We start from the raw sequence: 6,394 nt of genomic DNA on the forward strand, positions 1-6,394 counted from the left end.
CCTCGCAATCCCTTCCTCTCTCTCTCTCTCCGTCTCTCTCTAGTTCTCTCTCTCCTACTTCTCTCACTCCCTCCTCGCTCTCCCTACCTCCCCCTCTCTCTATCCCTACCTTCCTCTCTCTCCCTCCTCTCTATCTCTTTCATTCTCTCTCTCACACACGCTCTCACTACTCCTCTCTCCCTCCGTGTCTCTCTAAATCTTTCTTTCTCTCCCTACTTTCCTCTCTCACACACTCTCACTACCTTCCTATCTCCCTGCGTGTCTCTCTAAATCCCTCTCTCTCTCTCACACACACACACTCTCCCTACATTCCTCTTCCCCTCCGTATCTCTCTCTATAATTCTCTCTCGCTCTCCCTACCTCCCCGTCTCTCTAACCTTCTATCCCTACCTTCCTCTCTCCCACCTTCTATCTCTTTCTCGCTGCCTACTTTCCTCTCTCTCTCTCTCATACACACACTCTCTCTCTGCCTACTTTCTTCTCTCTCTCTCACACACACACACACTCTCTCTTTCTCTGCCTACTTTCTTCTCTTTCTCTCTCCCACACACACACATACACACACTCTCTGCCTACTTTCTTCTCTCTCTCTCTCACACACACACACACACTCACACTCTTCTCTCTCTCTCTCACACACACACACACTCTCTCTCTCTCTCTCTCTCTCTCTCTCTCTCTCCAGCCGCACCGCGTTGCTTCCATGGCAACAGATATAAAGCAGGTAATGGCTCCTAGCAGGTAATATATTGATGGTTGTTCCAATAGAACGACACCTGCACGACGTATAATACAAGAAGATGCATTAGCAACCTATTGGCATCATGCTTGTGGCGTTGTGAAACTACAAAGAAACCAGTGTTCCATCTAGAGACAGACATTATTGCGGTGTTTAAATGAAGGCTCAATCTTCGCGAGGACATAAGAATAGAAAAGATTTCTAATAAACGTGGTTTACGATAGATTAATTACCTTTATCGCCTATACCAAACACAAACATTTCAAATAATAACATATTGTTGAAATTAATACTGGCATGATATTAATGCTTCAAAATACGAATGTCCCTTGTTCGCATTAATAAAGGGAAACTCTTTATCTAGTCGTGTATCGATATATCTTTAACACGGCTCATCCCGGCTCATTCGTAAGATAATTAAGCATCCTAAGGCATGTGACTTTAAGATTTTGTTACAAATGAGACTCTGTCGCTGGGTACCCGGTAGGACGGGATGACGATCCGTACCAATCTATCACCAAATGCATAATTTTTACTATCATTATCATTATTGATGTCGTTTTTCTACGTCGTCTTTCCTATCACCATCTATTTCATGCCATCACCACAGATGTCGATTTTGTACTACACCAACGCTGACAATGTCTGAAGCACAAGGATCATGCGACCACCATGTACGATGATTTGCTCTCGAAGCTGAAAAAAATAGGATCTAGTTTATGATTAAACTAAAGATGAGATAATGCGATTTTCACTAAATAAAAATTGTAGTCATTCAATTGCCCCTCCCTGTTTTCCTATGTAGATGGTAGGGCCCCGCAAATTGATATCTCCGCACCTGGCTTCTTACATTAACCGTGGTTTAGAAACCAAGATTCTTTACAAAATAATCGTCCATTTTCGACGCCAGAAACCCATGATGGTTGGTTCGAATCCCTTCTGGGTTTGGCAACGCCATACCCGAACTCGTTGGTTTCACCACAGTCGGGGCGGTGGGGTAGCCTAGTGGTTAAAGCGTTCGCTTGTCACGCCGAAAACCCGGGTTAGATTCCCCACATGGGTACAATGTGTGAAGCCCATTTTTGATGTTTTAATGGCCTCCGCTGTGATATTGCTGGAATATTGCTAAAAGCGGCGTAAACCTTAAACTCATCATTCACCACAGTCGTAAACGTCGCTGGATTTGCTGGAATATTGCTAAAAGCGGCGTACCTTAAACTCATCATTCACCACAGTCGTAAACGTCGGGTTTCGCTCCCACATTAAGCAGGCATGCCGTGATATATTCAGATTAATGTTCAAAGCGGCAAAACAAAACTCACTTGCTCGCTCATACTCGTGTTACGTCACATAAATCATAATGATCATACCACAACTGATATATTTTTCGAACAGGTGTTAAAACAAACCCATACACTCCCGTATTTAGGGCGGTGGGGTAGCCTAGTGGTTAAAGCATTCGCTCGTCACGCCGAAGACCCGGGTTCGAGTCCCACATGGGTACAATGTGTGAAGCCAATTTCTGGTCCCTCCCCGCCTAATATTGCTGTAATATTGCTAAAAGCGGCGTAAATCCATACTCACTCACTCACTCCGTATTACGCGAAAACCTATGAACAGATAAACAATTCGTCATTGTTCAAACCAGACTTACTTGTATCCCATTGCTAAGCATTTCTTTCCCTGCGAGAAAACATGTATTAAACATGTAATGTATATTTGTAACTGAATGTAACATTAGCCCAGTAGCCCTACATTGCAAGCGGGAATGACGATGTCATTTATTGTGTGACGGTATAACATTTCATCAAACTCGTTTAGGAATATATGTGAGTGTGTGCAGCACACATATAGGTTGGCTGGACGCCTAGTACGCAGAGGCCCAGATAAGCTGCGTATCCGGGTAAAATACGCATAGAACATTTCCAATTACGCTTTGGAAAAAAATTGTTGCGTACCAATCGCGCATTTAAAATGTTAGATACGCAAAAAGTTTAAAACAAATGCGTACGGAATATATTTATAAAAATCGCTTGCGTAATGAAAAAAGATATCGATTGCTATCAAGTTGTACTGTTAGTATAGGACTAGTGTTGTACTGTCAGTATAGGATGAGTAATTTTTTATGAAATCATTTCCATTATATTTAAGTTGGTTTTGATTAGGTATGACATAAGGCAGAACATACCTGCTTCGTAAACTTACTCAATGACATAATACTTAGGTGAGTAAATGACTGAAATACGCACGTATTTGAAAGCAGTGGGTAACGGAAAATGAAATACCCACTCAACATTCATAATACCCACTCCAAAAAAATACAGTTGGTACAGTACCCACATGAGCTAAATCTTATCTGGAGCTCTGTTGTACGAATACCATTACGTGCTAATGTTGTTTATCAAGCCTTACAGCACACCGGTTACAAGGTAATCCTGTGTGTCTGTTGACGTCACGCCCTTTCACGCCGATGACGTCACTGTCGAGTTACTTATGTGTAATGTAGGCATATGCTGGTCCGTGGCGGTGAGTGTTTACATGGTCTCTCGCTACAGTGTGTGCTGATAACGCTGGCAATGGTCAGCAAGATGGACCCTCGTAGTCCAGTCCATGCACTCCCTTGAAACATTTATACCTTCCAGGCGCTCCCTTGAATCAAATCCGCATAAAGACATTCCCTTGAAACCAATATGCCAACCGGGCGCTCTCTTAAAACTAATCTACCAACCAGGCACTCTCTTGAAACCAATCTACAAACCACGCACTCCCTTGAAACAAATCTACATACAAGGCACTCCCTTGAAACAAATCTACCAGCCAGGCACTACCTTGAAACAAATCTACAAACCACGCACTCCCTTGAAACAAATCTACATACAAGGCACTCCCTTGAAACCAATCTACATACCAGGCACTCCCTTGAAACAAATATTGCAACCAGCCACGCCTATAAACAAATCTACCAAACCAGGCTCTCCCTTGAAACAAATCTACGTACAAGGCACTCCCTTGAAATAAATCTACCAGCCAGGCACTCCCTTGAAACCAATGTACCAGCCAGGCACTCCCTTGAAACCAATCTACCTACCAGGCACGCCCTTGAAACCAGTCACTCTGCAAGGCACTCCCTTAAAACAAATCTACCAACCAGGCACTCCCTTGAAACCAATCTACCTACCAGGCGCTCCCTTGAAACCAATCTACCATCCAGGCACCCCCTCGAAACAAATCTCCCTACAAGGCACTCCCTTGACACAAATCTCCCTACAAGACGCGCCCCTGAAACAAATTTCCCGAACAAGCTCTCCTTGAAGCAAATCTACATACAAGGCGCTCCCTTGAAACAAATCTCCCTACAAGGCACTACCTTGAAACAAATCTCCCTACAAGGCGCTCCCTTGAAACAAATCTCCCTACAAGGCACTACCTTGAAACAAATCTCCCTACAAGGCACTACCTTGAAACAAATCTCCCTACAAGGCACTCCCTTGAAACAAATCTCCCTACAAGGCGCTCCCTTGAAACAAATCTCTGAACAAGGCACTCCCTTGAAACCAGACTACACACCTGGTGTTTTTAAACCAACTTGTAAAACACTCCAAAATATCCAAGTGTGATATTCCCTTAATGATACCCCGAAGGTCATACGTGCTTGTGCACTTAAGGTAACAAACACCAGGTTAGACAATCAATAGGCCATGCATGTAAGTAGACTGTACAACTCCGCACCTCTCTTTGCGCTGTATTGAGCTAGCGCCGTGTATCATACGGTGGTAATCATACATCAAGTCAATATGTACAGTCAACGTCTATTCATGGCGTCTTTGGTAATTATGCTTTTAATGAAACATATTGTGACATTCATGAGGCCCCGGCGCAGTCGCTGTATACGGCGTGTGTCAGGTGTTCGTATTGAGCGGCCATTGGCCAATTCGCACTGCTGTGGGAGAGGAGTAGCGAGGGCGGGTTTCTGGTGAAAGTTGGGTGTGTTACAGTCAGTGGGCGAAATAACCACTGGCCCGCTAGCCCGTGGCTAGCAAAAATCCAATCGGGCCAGTAAGTCTCCACAGTGACTGGCTAGTGAATTTCCATGGGGTCATTTTGTAAATATGTCACTCTCTCTTACTTGTTAAGTTATAATACACATTTAAATCATGCAAGATTATGGCCTGATACAAATGTTCATTATATTAATGATGAAACCCGTGTCATGCCGACAATATCTCATTCTCATCTATTTTTTAATCTGTTGCTTAGTTTCTACATTCAAATTTAGGGATATTTAATGAGTTATTTTGTGGGCTAGTAACTTTCAGGCATAGCTATCCCGACTGTCTAGCAGAATTGGGAAACTATTTCGAACACTGGTTACAGTCTGTTACCCTCTCGCGACAAAGTTAGTGAGTGAGTTAGGTTTAACCCCGGATAGTATTCAAGTTATACCAAGACATGTGATTGAAATTTGAAGTGATATCAGGTCCCAGACCGTTTCCTCTTTAATAAAACCAACGATGACAGGTTTTTGACATACTCAAGGGACGCAACTCTACACAGGCGACTGGACCCATCAAGGCCACCGATTAATTGAAAAGAGTTGGACTTACATGATGTAGGATAGGGGGCTTATCTTTCCGTGAAAGATAATTATAATTTCTTATAGTTTCTGTAAAATCACGTCATTATTTTGTGTAATTTTATTTTTATAATTGTTACTACAATATTTTGTTTTTTAATCATCGGACGCTGGGCGAAATTGTCGTGTCGTTAGGCTTTCTGACTTGGTTGACACATGTCATCGTTTCATGGTCCAGGCCCGATTATTTACAGACCGCAGTCAAATAGCTAAATTAATAAAGTGTACGACTTTGTGGCTAACAGCTTCTTGTTTATTGAATAGAGCGACGTTTTGGTTTATATTCTTACTCCGTAATCAAGCTAAAAGTGACTACAAGCAAATGATGAGAAGAAAATATTCATAGTATGTTGTGACAAACATGAGTGAGTGAGTGAGTTTAGTTTTACGCCGCACTCAGCAATATCCCAGCTATATGGCGGCGGTCTGTAAATAATCGAGTTTGGACCAGGCAATCCAGTGATCAACAGCATGAGCATCGATCTGCGCAATTGGGAACCGATGACATGTGTCAATCAAGTCGTGTTCATCTGATGTTTGTCATACTATGTATATTATATACTTCTCAATACTTGGTTGAGCTGAGTTGAGGTCGAATGAGATTTAACAAGGCGTTCGACATGTTGCTACCCAATGAGCACCCGTGCCACGAATGCCTTACTCAGACACAGTTCACAGACTCAGAGACGAGTCTTGTGTTTTCCCCTAAATATCGAGCCTAAGACAAGGTAACAATAATTACCGCCTTTTAACGTATTTTGGTTGACTCGACCGAGCATCGAACCACCCACCATCCGCTCTCTGTCACACGCTCTATCCACTACACCACGGAGGCGGTGTCTATATCATGAATCAACCGATAAAGATATATTTTCTGGATGCTATAATGAAAATTAATATTTCAACAGTGATAGCTGTGGGAATGTCTGAAATTAGAATATGAATGTCATATATAACATACGTGGCCGTAATGATCCATTAATTTCTAAACACCTTAATATTGTTCTTCCTATTATCTGTTT

Source organism: Haliotis rubra, unplaced genomic scaffold, assembly GCF_003918875.1.
Source record: "Haliotis rubra isolate DU_JTF1 unplaced genomic scaffold, ASM391887v1 Scf344, whole genome shotgun sequence".
NCBI classification, from domain to species: Eukaryota; Metazoa; Mollusca; class Gastropoda; order Lepetellida; family Haliotidae; genus Haliotis; species Haliotis rubra.